Source organism: Lontra canadensis, unplaced genomic scaffold, assembly GCF_010015895.1.
Source record: "Lontra canadensis isolate GAN:19392208 unplaced genomic scaffold, GSC_riverotter_1.0 scaffold2, whole genome shotgun sequence".
Lineage (NCBI taxonomy): Eukaryota > Metazoa > Chordata > Mammalia > Carnivora > Mustelidae > Lontra > Lontra canadensis.
This window is the reverse complement of record NW_022630996.1, coordinates 7,187,014-7,204,541: the sequence shown is the minus strand read 5'-3', so window position 1 is coordinate 7,204,541 and position 17,528 is coordinate 7,187,014. Positions and strand designations below refer to the sequence as shown.

The 17,528-nt window shown below is 45.7% G+C and overlaps 1 protein-coding gene across 1 annotated transcript in view; it reads left to right on the top strand.

The window, feature by feature from the left end:
- Window positions 1-17,528, top strand: part of TBXAS1 (thromboxane A synthase 1) — a 164,151-nt gene that overhangs the window by 20,114 nt on the left and 126,509 nt on the right. The window lies entirely within an intron of this gene.

Sequence of the window (17,528 nt, the reverse complement as noted above, 5' to 3'; positions counted from 1 at the left end):
TAAACAGTCCAAGAAGGTTAAATGTATGAATACACTGGAAGGTGAGAAGGGCTGTCTTGGAAAGATGCAAAGGCTTTTAATGCCAGGCTGCATTTAAAGCTCAGGAGCCCAAGACTCAGAGGGTATAAATCAATTGGTTGTTAAAACAGGAATCAGGCTGCTTTAGGGTTCTGATCAAGGCTCATTCTAAGACCAGGTTAAGGTAAAATGTTACTGGTTGATTATTTTTTTTTAAGAATTTATTTATTTATTTGACAGAGATCACAAGTAGGCAGAGAGGCAGACAGAGAGAGAGAATGGAGGAAGCAGGCTTCCTGCTGAGCAGAGAACCCGATGCGGGGCTCGATCCCAGGACTTCGGGATCATGACCCGAGCTGAAGGCAGAGGCCTTAACCGACTGAGCCACCCTAGTGCCCCGTTACTGGTGATTGTTAAGACTTACAACTATAATGAAAATCACTGGACCAGAAATTATCTTGGTATCTCTTGGTCCAAGAAAGCTTGCTTTACATACGGGAGGACTAGATTCTAATTCTAAGCCCAGACTCTATCCAGTAGTCTAGATAATCTAATCCTAGACCATATTCAGAAGAAACCATATCTCCCTGGGAGGCAAGGAAGGCTTAATATCCACCAATCACTTGACATAATACATTGCACTAACAGAATGGAACAACAACAAAAAATATATGTATATATATATATAATCATCCCAATAGATGCAGAAAAAGCATTTGATAAAATTCAACTTCCTTTTCTGTTAAAGATTTTCAATGGATTAGGTATAAAAGGAATATACCTCAGTATAAAGACTGTATATGACAAGCCCACAGCTAACTTTATACTTGACAGTGAAAAGATGAAAACCTTTCTCTAGGATCAGAATAAGACAAGGATGCCCACTCTCACCACTCCTGTTCATTATAAAGCCAGAAGTGTTAGCCAGAGCAATTAGGCAAGAAAAAGAAATAATAGGTATCCTAAGAGAAAAGAAAAAAGTAAAACTGTTGGTTCATAGATGACATGATCTTATGTATAGAAAATGCTAAAGACTCCATCAAAAAGCTATTAGAGTTAATAAATGAATTCTGTACAGTTGCAGGATACAAAATGGAACATACAAAAATCAGCTGCATTGCTTTATACTGGCAACAAACTATATTAAAAGAGATTTAAAGAAAACAATCCCAGTTACAGCATCAAAAATAGTAAAATACTTAGGAATAAATTTAACCATGCAGGTAAAAGATCTGTACACTGAAAATTATGACATTGATTAAAGAAACTGAAAAATATACAAATAAAAGGGAAGAGACCCAGTGATCATGGATTAGAAGAATTAGTATTGTTAAAATGTCCCTACAACCCAGAGTAATCTATAGATTGAATGTAATCCTATCAAAATTCCAATAGCATTTTCCATAGGAATAGGAAAAAAATATCCCAACATTTTTATGCCACAAAAGCAATCTTGAGAAAGAAAAACAGAGCTGGAAGCATCACACTTCTGGATTTCAAACTATATGACAAAGCTGTAGGGTCAAAATGGTATGGTTCTGCATAAAAACAGACATATAGACCAACGGAATAGAAGAAAACATGCAGAAATAAACTCATGCTTATATGGTCAATTAATTTTTGACAAAGGAGCCAAAAACACACAATGGAAAATGGATAGTGTCTTCAATAAATGATGTTGGGGAAACTAGATAAGAACATGCAATAGAATGAAACTGGGCCCTTATCTTATATCACAGCAAAAAATAGCTCAACATGGATTAATGACTTAAATGTAAGACCTGACACTGTAACATTCCTAAAAGAATACAGAGGGTATAGCCTTTTGATAGTGGTCTTGGCAACGATTTTTTTTTATATGACACTAAAGGCACAAGCAACAAAAGCAAAAATGAACAAGTGAGACCACATCAAACTAGAAAGCTTCCACACAACAAGGAGAACACTCAATAAAGTGAAAAGACAACCTACAGAATGGGTGAAAATATTTGCAAACTGTATATTTGAACAGGGGTTAATATCCAACATAAGGAACTCACACAACTTAATAGCAACAAAACAAAACAACCTGATCAAAAAATGGGCAAAGGAACACAACAGATTTTTTTCAAAGAAGACGTACTAATGGTTAACAGGTATAGGAAAAAGTGATTAACATTACTAATTATCACAGAAATGCAAATCCAAGCCAAGAGTAGTCACCTCAACGCTTGTTAGAATGACCATCATGAAGAAGACAAAAGATAACAAGAGTTGGCAAGCACGTGGAGAAAAGGGAACTTTCAGGCACTATTGGTGGAACACAGATTGGTGCAGCCACTATGGAAATAGGGAAGTGCCTCAAAAAATTAAAAACAGGGCCACCACGTGATCCAGCACTCCCACTGCGGAGTACATATCCAAAGGAAATGAAATCAGCATCTTGAAGGGATATCTGCACTCACAAGTTTGTTGCAGCATTATTCATAATAGCCAAAAGATGGAAGCAACTTAAATGTTATTGACCCATGGATGGATAAATTGTGACCAAATGGACAAGCTATATTATTCAGCTTTAAAAAAGAGGGAAACCCACATTTGTAACAATGTGGATGAGCTTGAAGGGTATTATGTTACATGAAATAAGTCAGACACAGAAAGACAAATATGGCATGCTCTCACATAGATGTGGAATCAAAAAGTTGACTCATGCAAGTCGCGAGTAGAATGGTGGTTGCCCAGGGCTGGAGGGTGGGGGGGATGGGAAGATGTTGGTCAGAGAGTACAAACCTTCAGTTATAGGACGAACAAGCTCTAGAGACCTAATGTACAGCCGGGTTACTGTTGTTAGTAATAATGTCGAACACGTGAAATTTCCTAAGAGGTTAATCTTAAGTGTTCTCACCACACACACACACAAATGGTAACTATGTGAGGTGATGGAAGAGTTAGTTAGCTTAATTGTGGTAATCATTATACAGGTATATCTATTTCAAACACCAAGTTGTATACCTTAAATATATATAATTTTCATTTGTCTGGGGCGCCTGGGTGGCTCAGTGGGTTAAGCCACTTCCTTCGGCTCAGGTCATGATCTCAAGGTCCTGGGATCAAGCCCCGCATCGGGCTCTCTGCTCGGCGGGGAGCCTGCTTCTCCCTCTCTCTCTGCCTGCCTCTCTGCCTACTTGTGATCTCTGCCTGTCAAATGAATAAATAAAATCTTTAGAAAAAAATTAAAAAAATAATAATAATTTTCATTTGTCAATCTTACATCAATACACTTAAAAAAAACCCAACAAATACCATTGGGCTGGTTTCAAGGTGAGAAACCTTGAATTTGTCAGAGCAAGGAAGCCACGTAGGTGCTCCCTGGAATAATCAGAAGGAGAGAGAGAGAGGTGTCTAGCTGCAGAATAAGGGTATTTGAAGATCAGTTTGGCTACCATTTTCCAAGTTCTGTTCCTAAAAATGTTTGGGGAATGAAGTAGGCAGTAACCTTCTTGGAGACTCATAGCCTATCAAAGGCCCCAAAAGTTCTGCGGTCAAGAAATGTTTAACTTCACTTAACCCAGTTTTCCTGAGTTTACTGGATTAAGAAATGCTATGTATGGCTATAGTGAAAGGCGATCTCGACCAGCTAAGATATTCCCTTGCAAAGAGCGGTCAGATGTGTTGGTGCTGGTCAGGCAGCTGCGTAGCCTGGTGGAAACGGAGAAGTAAAATATATGTGGACGATCCCTCTACAAGCTTGGAGGCTCCAGGGTTGATGATGTTTACTTCCGGCCATAGAGGGTATGGATTCTAGAGGGTAAAGGAGGGCCAGTGTGCAGGCTGGCTCCGGTTCAACCTTGAAGTGAATGGAAAAACACAGTCCTCTGATGGTGGCAGGAATGCTGCCTTGGGGGGTGGGGAGCATCCCTCCTCATATGCTGGGAATGCCACCAAAGCACTTCCTGCATGGTGTGGGCGCTTGGCCCACGTGAGCACTGAGTGCCTTCTGGATCTGGACTCTACGCAGGGGCCAGTCTGTAAGGGACCAGCCACAGCGGGTGAAAAGCGAGTCAGATAAACACAAGTGGTCCACTAGGAACTGCTCACTCTTCTGCCCGGACACCCTACTCATCCTCAGCAGTGGTTCTGGGGAGAGGAGAGAGGGTCCCAGGAGCCGGGAAACACTCTCACAAAGCAGCTTTTTGGGGCCTCATTATGGCTTCGTGCATGACTCTTGTTTTGCCTTCCAGCCCTTGCTCCTCAGACTTTCTGGGTCGCCAGCCTGTCTGGGGTGGTTATGGGATGCAGAAGGGTCTGGGGCTGGGACTGGAAAGAGAAGGAAAAATTGATGTGGCCGAGGAGAGAAGGGAGAAATTTCGGGTGAGGAAGTGTCACGGTTTCAGGGTTTGTACCATTTGGTGGAACTAAACATTAACAGTGTGAATAATGGACACATTTTAGAAATACATTTTAAAGGCCATGGATAATTTCCGGTGCCCCAGAAGATCTAGAGAAGGATGCATGCTATTTCCCTTTTTGGCTTTTTGTGCTTTTTGTTTAGGATATGATGGGTCCTTTGGTTTAATAACTCAGTGATGGGCTTGGAGATAAAATTGAACCTGCTTAAGAAAACTAGGTCTGTGCTTCCTTGAGGACCATTTTCACAGAATATGATTTTTTTTATTTTCTCTCTTTTAAATAGTTATACACAATATCCCTAGCCTTCCCCTCCCTTTATTGATTTTTCCAGAACGAGAGTACGAGGCGTGACTATAAAGTAACGTGACTGATTATTTTAGCATACACACCAGAACTTATACAGCCAAATGAATTTTATGACCTTCAAAGACATTTTCCTGATAGGCTGAACCTTTGCTGCAGATATGCTGCTATCAGAAATCATATTCTTAGCACTTTTCTTTAGGAATGGCCCTTGGTGTCTGGAGGCAGTCTCTCGACAACCTCAAGGCAACCAGCTGTCATCTTTCTGGGAATGGATTGATTTTTTAAAAAAACAGTCCAAATTTTGGCAAATAGGTGATTAGACTGGGCAACGTTATTTTTGGCTCAAAATAAAATGTGATTATAAAACAATAAGGCTTCTTTTTGTTCATTTAAGAGGAAGCCTGGGGATTCTGGGGAGGGGCCCCGCTCAAGGGGCATATGCATTGTTCTTAGCTTTTTTGGTTTGTTTTGTTGTGAAGAAAACAACACCGATAATCTTAATACTTGAGGTCATACTTCTCTTATCTCGCGAGAGTTCAGGCTTCTCATAGCATCTACTCTTTGGGCAGGAATAAAAGCAGAATCTCATTCGTTCTATAGACAAGGCAAACAATCGCATTTATGTTGGCGCCTTACTGTGATTCTTGATTATATGCTTGGTGCTGCTTTCCCTGGGAGAACCGTGGCTCTTCCAGAAATAAAGTTACTGAACGACCCCTTCCCTCCACCCTGTATGTCATAATCACAAGCATCTTCATAGGCTGTCACTTGCCACTGGGGTAAGTGCCCTCTCTTTAGGAACCTGAGCAGCACGGCAGGGATTTCTACGTATAACGTATCTCTGAATGGATTGTTCAGAGTTCAAAATTCTGGGGACGGAACTTCGGTGAGAGAAGGAAAGGGACAGTCAGGGCTGCTCCGCATTGGTGCTTCCTCCGTTATGAAGAGCCACCTCATTCCTGGTTTGCCAAAATATGTGATGTTGCATAGCTTCTCTCTTTTGTCTGGAAAAAAAGGGTCAGAGATGGCCTGAAAGGAAAGCCAACCTTGATGAATAGTGGCTTCAACGAAAACCGTTTTCTGAGCACCACACACGGACACCCTAGGGACAGCCAGCCCTGTGCACCAAAACCAGCCTCTGCCCCCACATGTCAACCGAAAGGTGCTCTCAGATCCTCCTCCACATTTCCCTCCTGCCTGCACACAATACGCCCCTTCTTCTCCCTACTCTTGCTCCCTCATCACAGTCCCTGCTGTGTGAATGTCCTCCTCTCTCTGTGGACACCCCAGTCAGCCTTTCAAACCTTGCCAAATGCCACTCTTCTTGAAGGTGACCTTAACCAGCCAGCCCTCGAACTTCCCTAGAGCCCCGCTGTGTCTATGGCCATCTCGGTACTTACTGTATTATTGTGTATGCACGTGTCCTGTCATCTTAGCCTGACTCCAAGCCCCTGAGCACAGGGCTGAACTTGAGCCAGTGAGCGCCTTGTGCACAGTAGCTGCTCAATAAATGTTAATGATCGTCACCATCCCTCAGGTCACTGAGATGCACGTGTGGGCGTGTGAGCACCGGGGATGGCAGGATCAGTCTCCCTCCGACTCGCTTGCATGCTAGGGGCCCTGTGTTCCCAACACCTAGCAGAATGCCTTGCACGTGGCTCGCTGAAAGTAAATAAATGACTTCTAAGTTCACACACTCATTGAATGCTGAAGGTTTTCAAGGCTGTGTGCTGCTTCTCCCTCATTGATGTGCAGTGGATCACATTCTCAGGAATGCAGACAGATAAATTGTCACATGAGAAATTAAAAAGCAGGGCTCGGATGCAAAAAGGAAAGGATGGGACAGAAGGCAGGACACAACCATTTAGAGGTGGCATATGGGAATCTTAGAGCTTTTGGGGTCTGACCAGGGTACCCTGACAATAGTGCAGGGGGACAGGAGGCATCCAGTCCTCCAAAAGAGAGGCATAAAAGGATAAACACCTCCTCTTCCCTGTTCTATTGAACACTAATCCCCACAGTTTAAAGCAATGCAAATACCCACTGTTTATATTATTTCCACATAGGTCCCATTGTCTAAATAACAATGCATATTTAAGTAATGATTGATTTTCCCATTTTAATCATTCCAAGACAATGATAGAAGCTCTGCCAGTGAGAACAGCTGATCAATGAGATAACCAGCATTAGCGTACCAAGTTATAATTCCACTCCAAAGCAAAGAAACTTGACATTTTCGTTAACCTGCATGATCTTATTGTCAATAACTGCCCGATTTACATCAGACTCTTTGAAATATTGAAAATATCTCTTGTACCCCCTTCCTACCTTCGCAAATCACTAGGCATCTGGAGATGCCAGGCCATAAGCATTGTAAAGCACAGTCAGTTTTACATTTCGGGGCTTGAACTCTATCTGTAAACAGAGTGACCAAAATGGGGAGCATCATCTCATGACAAAAAGGATGATAAAGGAAGGTAACTGGGGAATATTTGGAGAAATATGGTACCATGGGAATCAGCTAGGCCTTTACAGTTTAGGACAGATACACTTTTTCCACCAGAAAAAAGTCATTCCATCCTTGCTAGTTTCCTCATTAATAAGAAGGGGCTGACAGTCCCTGCCTCTCGACATATGACACCTTTCCACCTGGCCACCTAGGCCAGCTCTCACTTACCCTAATGTCCAGCCAATCTGCATTCTTGCCAGTCTTGTTTCCTAAATGGTCCTTGAATTATTCTTTCCTCTTTCTCTCTTCTACTACTGCCATCCAGAATTTCAAGAGCATCTCTTGGCTGGAAATAGCCTCCCGACTGGCTTCCTTGCCTCCTGCCTGTGTCCCTCAACTTTGTCCTGCAACTCTGCAGCCAGAAGCACACCACAGGAGCTCACCACTGTCCTGCAGAAAACCCTTCCATGGCACCCGCCCCGCCTACAGAATGAAGGCTCCAGGGCCTGCAGCCACCCCTCCCCCTCTCTGACCTGATCCCTTCCCCCTCTGCCTGTTCATCTCCCAGGGCTTCTCACCAGACCCTCTCCTCTCTGGTGCTCACAGTTCCTTCCAGACACCATGCTGTTTACCACCCATATCCCTCTACTGGGATGCCCTCTCCAGCTCGGGTCAGGTGGGAGCCTCTGCATTCCCTGTGTTCCTGGCCCCACTGCATTTGGTCCCTTCTCTTGCTCTCCACTCATCTAACGTGAGCTCCCCAAAGGCAGGACTTGGCCTTACATACCTTCCATCTCAAATGCCCAGCATTGTGCCTGAGTCGCTTGATACATTTCTATTGGGTAAATAAGCACTCAGACTTCTTGTTGAGCTAAGCCGAATTGAGAGATACATATAGAATTCTATATATAGAATTCAGTGTGGCCTGGGCTTGGCATATAGGGACTCCCAGTACAAGCTAGTTGTTCCTTGCTGCTATGGATATTATCATAGAGAATTTCCATTCATTTTTGGCCATGTACCACTGCAACGAGCTACCACTCTCATTTGTTATATAACAAAATGTCACCGACTTGAACTCTGGATCTTAAGAAAAGATTCTGTCTTTACAATTCAGGCGAGCCTGGGCTGTGGGAGAATTTCATCTCTGCACTATTGATAAGGGAAGGGTTCCTGAACAAAATCATCGTGCAGAGGTGACTAAGGCACCCATTTGGGAAATCCAAGGACCCTTAGGCACTTGAGCAGCGTGTCGGTTCTCCAACACGGTCTTTGAAACCTCACCAAAACCCACTTCACTCTTGGCTGTCTTTCTGCGCTTGCACAATGGTCCAGAGCGTGAGCTTTGGAACCAGATTGCCTGGATTCAAAAGCCCTGGCTAGCCTTGCAAACTTGAGCAAGTTGGTAAGGTCTCTGCATCTCAATGTCCCCATTTGTAAGATAGGCACAGTAACTGTGCTTGCCTCCTAGCGTGTTTGCAAGGGTCAATGAGTTAAGACATAGAATAGATGGGCTGGGCCCAGTAATGTTCAATAAGTGATAGCTAGTTATTACTGGATTGCTGCAGGCTTATACCCCATAATAATTATGTAGATCCAGGGGAGATGGCTCATGATTTTGTTTTCAATTTCAGTCAATTGATTAAATAATTTTAACACCCTTCCGAATTCTCCCATGCTCTTCAGGAGTGCACTGAAGTGAAAAAGTGAGGACAGCTGTATTTCAAACAAGTGGCCTTGTTGTGAGTGACCCTGGGCTTCTTTCACCAGGTTGCTTTTTGACCTTGAACAAGTAAGATAAGGTTGCAAAATACCTGTTGGGTTTAGTGACTAAGAAGTCTTAGGTGCTGTTGGAGATGGCCATGGATGGGGTGGTGGGGACAGGAGCCAGAAAATGCAGCAGGTTTTGAAGCAGCCCGGAAGGAAGGTGATGGAGAAGAGATGGGAATAAGGTCTGAGATGTCAGCTGCCTTCCTGAGCTTTAGTTTCTAATGATAGAGTGGAGACAGAGTCATCCTGCTCTTGTCTCCTTAAAAGGGGAGTATGAATACCTCATGATCGATAAATCTTATATCCACATATATTATTAGTCTGCCAATGCCAGTTTGTATCTCCTAGTTGTAGGTGTTTAAAAAGAGAAGAAAAGTGCTATTTCACTATTTCTTGAAAAGTGCTTTATAAATCAAGCTTTAAACCCAATGCGTTTTCCAGAAACATGTAAAATTTTCCTATGACAAAATTTACATTTCTCCTCTGGTCTGAACAGTACCTGCACAATTCTCTTGGCCATTTCGTCTTTGTCTCACTGGTTGACACCTGCCTCACCCATGGGTTTGAGAACTGGAAATATAAGTGAGGCATATCAAATCCGTACATAAATCCTGGGACGTCTTCCTCTACTCTCTCTCATAGACCAGACCTTTTGTTTCCTGCACACTCCTATCTAAGCCCTCACCTTCATTACCCCTTAACTACGACACTGTAATGTTTCCTTGCAGATTTTAATCCCTCTCATCTTAAAATACCCAAGTAAGCCAGCCAGCCAACCAACTAACCAATTAACCATCTCTTCTTTGTCTGCATGTTTCACTCAGCTACCACTACACTCATCCTTCTCTTTCCAGCCACGAGGCTAGAAAGAGGACCCCACACTTGCTCACATTCTCATCTCCCATTCACCCTTCAGCCCCACTGAAATGACTCCCTCCGAGGCCACTCCTAAATGGAATTAACATTTCCGCATCCTTCTCTTTCTTTAGAGATTTGTAATATTTGACTCTGTCACATCTAGTCTCTATTACTGTTGGGTGCCTGCCAGAGACCTCAGTAGTGCAGGGGTAGAAAAGAGGCAGAGTACCTTGATTATGATCCAGTGGCCTCATTTTACAGATGAGGAAATGAATGAGCAGAGAAGTCAGGAGAATTGACCTGCATTAGCTACAGCTGCAATGCTGTGTAACAAACCACCCTAAGCTCATTGGCAAACAACAGCATTCATTTTTCTCACAGTCTGTGGGTTGGGGGGGTTAGTTCTGTTCTAGGCTGCGGGTGGGGTTCAGATCTGATCCATATGTGTTGGTAATGGGGCCCAGGCTGAAGAGGATAGGTGGGGGGAAAACTCTACTCCTGATAGATCACAAGAAAGCAAAAGATGCCAGGGGGAAATGATGCCTCTTGAGGCCTCAGTCTGGAAGTGGTTTAATGTCACTTCTGCCTGTATTTCTCTGGATAAGGTAAGTGATATGCCCAAGCCCAACATTCATGGGGTGGGGTAAGAAGACGCCACCCACCATAATGGGAGGTACTTGAAAGCTGTCCAATAAAGGGCGATGATATGGGATTTTGATACAGGGAGGGCATGAAGAATTGCAAGCAATGATTCAATTACCGCATGCTCCAAGATTTCACATCTGGGTTCTGATCTCTGGCAAAGCAGAAAGAGGCCATGAGTGACAAAACAAAATAAGAAAAATAAAAACAAAGAACCAACAAACAAAACCTTAAAGCTACCAGACACCTGGATTTTTACTGTAAATGAACACAGTGACCTCTGAAAAAAAGAACAGACATTGGTGGGGAATTTGGCAGCCGAGACACTGAGATGGCGGGTCTCGGCGGGTCTTGGCTGTGGAGTGACAGGCTGGCACCAACAGTACTAACGTGGGGTCATGAGCTTAGGGGAGGGGCTCAGGTTGACCGGAACCGAGCCTGGGGATGTGCCTGGGAATTTCTGGTGAACAGGCATCAGAGGCCAGGGGCAGACAGATGACAGTGCTGGAACATACTCTGAGAAGAACAAATAGTGATTCAGGAGATGAGGCAGGGAAGGGAGTGGCTGACCCATCGGGGACCCAACTCCAGGCCAGAAAAGCAGGATGGAAGGGAGGCATTGCTGAAGTCCAGAAGACCCGAAGAAGCCTGGGTGTAGAAAACCGAGTGTGTCCACCCTGTCCTGAAATACATTACAACCAGGGGACATCCTTGTAAATTGTGAGCTGCAGTGTTTAGGATAAATTTATTGTTCTATGCTGGGCAGTAAATTTTTGGGTGCTGTTATACCAGGACATGGCTATGGCTGAAGACAGAAATAGCTCCAGAATTGTTTTAAATATTCTCATGGGTGCTAAGGCCTACTGTGTTATTAAGAATATACATATGTTTTAGGATTATCTCTTGCCCTTCAAGAAAGTAACCCTTGGTGCTGGCTGGTGGTTATAAGATGAAAGGGTGTAACCCAGTATCAAAAAGCCTGTTACACAGGGTGAGTTTCACTCGGGTTTTCAAAGACAAAGAAAGACTTTAAACTCACTTCCGGGCTCCTCCCTGTCATATACTTGTATACACTGTTCTCTACAAAGCTGTTGGCAGATCTGAACAGGGGACTCCTCTTGCCGTCCGAAAGCAGCCACAAGATTTTGTTTCCTTTTTCCTTATAAACCGGGAATGCTGAGTAAAACAGCTAAACACAGATGAGTTCATGTAATGATACATACCAGAAGAGCCAGGGCGCCTGGGTAGCTCAGTCGGTTAAGCAGCAGCTGCTGGTTTTGGCTCAGGTCATGGTCTCAGTGTCCTGTGATCAGCCGCATGGGGCTCCCTGCTCAGCGGGGAGTCTGGTTCCTCTTTCCCTCTGCCCTCCCCTCACTTGCACATTCTGTCTCCCTCTCAAATAAATGAATAAATCTTAACAACAACAACAACAACAACAAAAATCACAAAAGTGTCCCCACATCCCAGCCGGCAAACAACAAAGCCTAGCTTTCAGAATGAGCTGGGGGAAAAATGTTTTTGAATTAGTGTCTTCTTTCATTAGGGTCAGTTTCTTTCTGTCTCCTTTTTTACTGTCCCCAGAGTGGCCAGGAAGATCTGTCCCCACCCACACACACATATGGGTTACTCCCTTCAGGCTTTTTTTAGGACTGCTGACAGCTCTGATGGTCTCTGCCCTGAGTTGAGTAGCGTCCCCCCAAAATACATGTCCATCAGGGACCTCAGCATGTGGCCTTAGTTGGGAATATGGTCTTTGCAGATGCAAACAAGTTCAGGGGAGGTCACAGTGGATTCGAGTGGGCCCTAATCCATGAGTGACTGTGCTTATAAGAAGAGGGACCCTGGAGGCAGACACAGCTAAAGCAAAGAAGATCTGAGGTCACAGACACACAGGTGACAATGGAGGCAGGCTTGGAGGGATGTGGCTGCAAGCCAAGGACTCTAGGGATTGCCAGCAACCCCAGAAACTAGGAAGAGCAAGGAAGGGTCCTTTCCTAGAGCCTCAGAGACCATGTCCCTCCTGACACCCGGATGTCAGACTCTAGCCTCCAGAGCACCTAGAGAACACAGTTCCGTGGTTGTAATCCCTCAGTCTGGGCTACTTTTCTTTTCTCTTGCTCCTAGGAGACTCCTGTAGTCTCCTTTTTCTTACTGGCCTTGCTGAGCCAGAGCAGACCCATCAGAGGCCTGGCTGGAGGCTCAGGCCCCTCCGTCAGTCAGACCAAGACCTGGGCTGTGCCCTTGGGGCCAGGCTCTAAGCCTCAGTTTCCCCATCTATGTGGTGGACATAACAAGAATGTGGTTGGAGAGGAAAAGGCACGGTCCTTGATACAATGCCTAATCCATAGCAAGAGCTTGGGAAATGTTTCCTATCATTGGCCATGTCTTTCTGACAGCTCTACATCCATTTTCATCCCCCTTAGCTAGAAACTTTCCTGATTTTATTCTTCAGTAAAAGCCAAGAAGGTCCTACATATACGCTTGGTCAGGAGAGAGGGCATCTGGCCCAGTGCCTAGCACAGAGGAGGCACTAACTACTTAATGGAATCAAGAACAGAGCAACCAAAGCTTGTTTCAATCATAGGGAAGAACAGCTTACAGACTTTACAAGGCTCAGTAACCAGCTTGAAAAACGCAAGGTGAAACTCTGGAAGAAGGATGTACTTGAATTAAATTGGCTCACACTGGGGCAAGGGCGATGTGGCAGCCAGTTCCCAAGATGACTCCTATGATCCCTGTTCCCCCCCGCCCCCGCCATTTTCACAGTCTTGCACAGTACCCTCCCCCACTGTATCAGGGTCAGCCATGTGACCAATAAAATACAACCAAGGTGACGATCTGTCACTTCCAAGATTAGGTTGTAAAAGATTGAGGCTGCCATCTTGGGCTCCCCCCACCTCCCTTAGACCGCTTGCTCAGCGGGGAGCGAGATGGCCCATAGAACAGCGCTACAGAGAGGCTCGTGGGCGATGTCCACCAATAGCTACATAAGTGAGCATGGAAGCAGATTCCCCAGGCCCAGGCAAGCCTCAGACCACTGCTGCCTCAGTGGACAGCTTGATTGTAACCTAACGGGAGACCCAGAGCCAACACCCCTGGGGGAGCCTGTGCCCAGATTCTTGACCGGCACACAAACACTGTGTGAGGTAATAAATATGTGTTGCTTTAAGCCACTTTGGTTTTGGAGTAATTTGTTACACAGCAATAAATAGCCAGTACAAATGATGAGCTAAGAATGGCCAGGATAAGGCTGGGGCAGGAGACAGTAATTATACAAGAGACTGTAAGGTATAGGAGGCAGGTAAGAGGCCTAACCCAGATGGGCTGGCTATGGGGAAGGTCAGGCTGATTCTGTAGGTCTGCACCTCTGAACCAGGGCCCAGAGGCGTAAGAGCCAGAACCAACCACGCTGATGAGCAAAGGGCATCGGGACTCTTGGCAATCTTAGACTGGGGCTATTATTGCCTTCTGACCTTTTCCATACAATTTCCAGTTGGTCTTGTGGTTCTTCACCGTCCCTAGGAGATGAGCAAAGGCCACAGGGTCAACTTGCTAAGAGTTAGGTCAATGCTGAGATTTGGGGACTACAGTAACAAAATGCAATGGGATTATAAACATTTTGAAACACTCACAGTATCCTTTTGTTATCTCAATTGCTTAAGCATTTTAAGCCATCTGCAAAGCTGGGAGACAGAATTGGGTTTCCCTGGCCTGTTCCAGGCTATTGGGCAGGTCGCATTTTAATAGAAAGATGGCAGTATTGGCTGGGTTCATGAAGACATAACCCAAATCCAATTGGAAAATATATATATATTTTAAAGATTTTATTTATTCATCTGAAAGACAGAGATCACAAGTAGGCAGAGAGGCAGGCGGAGAGAGAGGAGAAAGCAGGCTCCCCACTGAGCAGAGAGCCTGATGCGGGGCTTGATCCCAGGACCAGGATCATGACCTGAGCCGAAGGCAGAGGCTTTAACCCACTGAGCTACCCAGGCGCCCCTTATTGGCAAATTTTTTTGAGTGCCTACTAGGCAAGATACGAAAGAACAGAACCATTCCATGCACCAGTAACCCCGTGCTCCTGTGTACCAACCTTGGTTACTTAGAGATACCGAAATTGGGCTGGCCAAAGAAACAGCTGGTCTGCTGTGCATGGGCCAGGCTTCACTTCGGGCTCACCAGTCCTTACTTCAAGACTTGTGGCCCTGTTGACTCAGTGGCCAGTCTGATCAACTGATTTGATCCCAGGGGATAACGGCATCTGCCTATTCACAGGCGTCTCAGAGTCCTTAAGCCACTCTCTAGTTGACGGGTTGGGTTGTAGGCGATGGGTGGCTCCATAAACATACAAAGGAGAGATAGTAGAGGCTGCTAGCTAAGAGCACAGACTCCAGAACCAGACATCTCAGCTGCTTGCTAGCTGTGTGACCTTAGGTGAATCACTTAATCATTCTGAGCCTCAGTTTTCACACCTGCAAGATGAAGAGGATCATCATAGCACCGCGTGCACAGAGCGCGGAGAGAAATAAGTGAGTTAACATGTGTGAAACACTTAGACCAGCTCCTGGCTTACAGAAAATACTCTGTAATTATTCGCTACTATTATGCAGGACACAGAGATGAGAGGAGCCCCCTCTGTCCTCTCTGGGCTCTAATTTAATTGTCTGTTAGGGTTCACCCAAGGCAGATGTCACTCTTTCACAACAACATCTAAAGGGTTCTTTAAGGACTTCGTAAAAACAAAAGGATTAACTACAGATGACTAAACCCACAGGATGGAAACAGAACGAGGTACAGTAAATAATGAACTTGGGACTGTAATCCTACAAACAATACACTGAGCTTTCCCTCTTCATTTGCAGTCCCTCCTCATTAGGGAGCCCTTGGCCAAGGAGATGGTCTCTATGTGTCAAAGACAGTCTGGGAGGGCTCCTGGAGGAGGCAGCCTTCTGGCAGGGTCCTGGAGAATGATCAGGACTTTCCAAGTGGAGAAAGAGGGCAGACACACCAGGCAGGGAAGAGCACTGGGACCAGGGTGAGGTAAGCAGGCGTCTGGGACACAAGATTTAAGAAGGCGCTCACTCTCAGGCTTGCACATCCCTGAGAGTGAGTGCCTCCTTAAACGTCACACCGTAGATCCCTCGCTGTGTCACCTTAGTCCTGGCCCTGACGAAGAGCATGGGGGAAAAGCCTGGAAGGATAAAACAAGTCGGCATAACTAGAAATGTTCCAAGTCGTGCAAGATTGCTAGAGTCTAAAGGCAGGGGAGAAGAGTCCACTTGGAGTGGCACTGAAGAGTCAGGCCAGGGCCAGATCATCCGAGGTCCTATGTGCCAAATAAAGGAGTTGAGTGTGTCTTGACAGGGAGCCAATAGAGAATTCCGAACTGGGCCACAGCATGGTCTGATTTGTGCATTAGCAGGATTCTTCTGGCATTGGTGTGGATTGGTGTGGACTGGATTATTGGATGAAGGGAGAAACCAGAGGCTAGAAGGCCAGGTCAGGACACAAAGGACAGGCCCATGCCCCAGGGAGACGATGAGGGTTGAAACAGGGCAGTGCCAGTTAGAAGAAAGGAGAAGAACACGCCCAAGATCTTCTGAAAGCAGAACTGACAGTACTTGACGATTGATTGTAGACAAAGATTGATGGAAAGAGTCAAAGACGACACTGAGGATACCAACTGGGGAGTTATTAGGTAAGATAAGAAGTACTTGGAAGGTTGTTAGTTACCAGGGCTTCCCCAAGTCCAAGGGATATCCCCCCTTCCCCCATTGGTTTTCCATAGGATATACTCTGGGGGGCGGGGGTGCTGGGATGTCTTACTCACCCTCTGTATGGTATCTACACTCTGTAAGGATTGCTGAACTGGACTGGCAGCCTTCCGGACCCCATCCCCTCACCCTGCTCCGTGGCTTACAAGTAGCATTGGGGGTGTCAGCGTTCTTTTAAAGATGGCGGTGCAGCGGGGATCAGGCCAACACAGCAGTGTGTCCAGCCTGACCTTGGCCTGCATGACCTTGAGTCAGGGCTGCAGTATGGCTGCAAGCCAGGGCCGGACCTGAGCTAGCCTGGGGCTCTGGGAGGTAGGGGAGGAGGGGGAGAGGCAAAAGGCAGTGAGGGCCCGTGGGGGAGGTTGGGGAAGCTTGAGCTTCCCGCGAAGAGAGCCATTTTGAGGTCGGAAAGTTGGCCAGAGGGCAGGCTGAAGGGCAGCCGCGTTGAGTTGAACCCAGAGAGGCTGAAGCAGCTGAGCTGGGGGGAAGGGAGGTGTTCAGCAGCACCCCAGAAGCCAAGCCTGGGTAAGAGGAAGTGCTGAGGCCACAGGGCAGCATTCAGAGGCAGACGCGCGGACTGACTTCCTCTGACCCGGGCTCAGCCACACACACTGACCCTGTGGTTAACGAAAGCCCCCAGATCCTTCTCTACGAAGCCCTCTATGAGGCCAGGCCTCACTCTTCCTGCTCTGCATGCATTTCGTCCCATTTTCATAAACATCAAGTGAGTAAAAAAGCCAGTCTGAGCTCTTTGAAATATTAATTAAAGACACCACAGTTTCCTTATTTAACTGAGGGTTGCTACCTCATTTGGGATTATTAGCAAAGCAAGACAGCCTTTGTTGTGCTTGACAAAGTGATTAATTCAGACTCTAGGTGAATTTTTGGCTCTCTCAACATCTTTTGATGTGCTAAGATTCCCTAGTGAGGACAAACACCATCAATTACTTAAACAAGCCATTACCTTGAGAGCACAATTATCAGTGAGGCCCAGTCTACTAATTGGCAGATAGATAAAAATGAACTCTGGGCTCTGGCCTGGACCCTTAACTGTCCACGAGGAACAAGAGTCCTTTCTGTTGTCTCCTGGTGATGCTCCCACTGACCTGGGGCCACCTAGTTCTTTTTCCACCTCTGCAAAAATACATCTCCGGCGACTTGTGTCTCTAGATCTAGAAGCTGCCTGTGTCTCTCTGATGAGAACCTCATTCTTGTGGGCAAGGCTGCAGAACTCAGCAGTGGGGCCACTCGGAAGACCAGAGTCCCCAGGAGCAAAACTCTTACTTGACGGGAGTTTGTAAGAAATTCAGGGGGACTTGCTT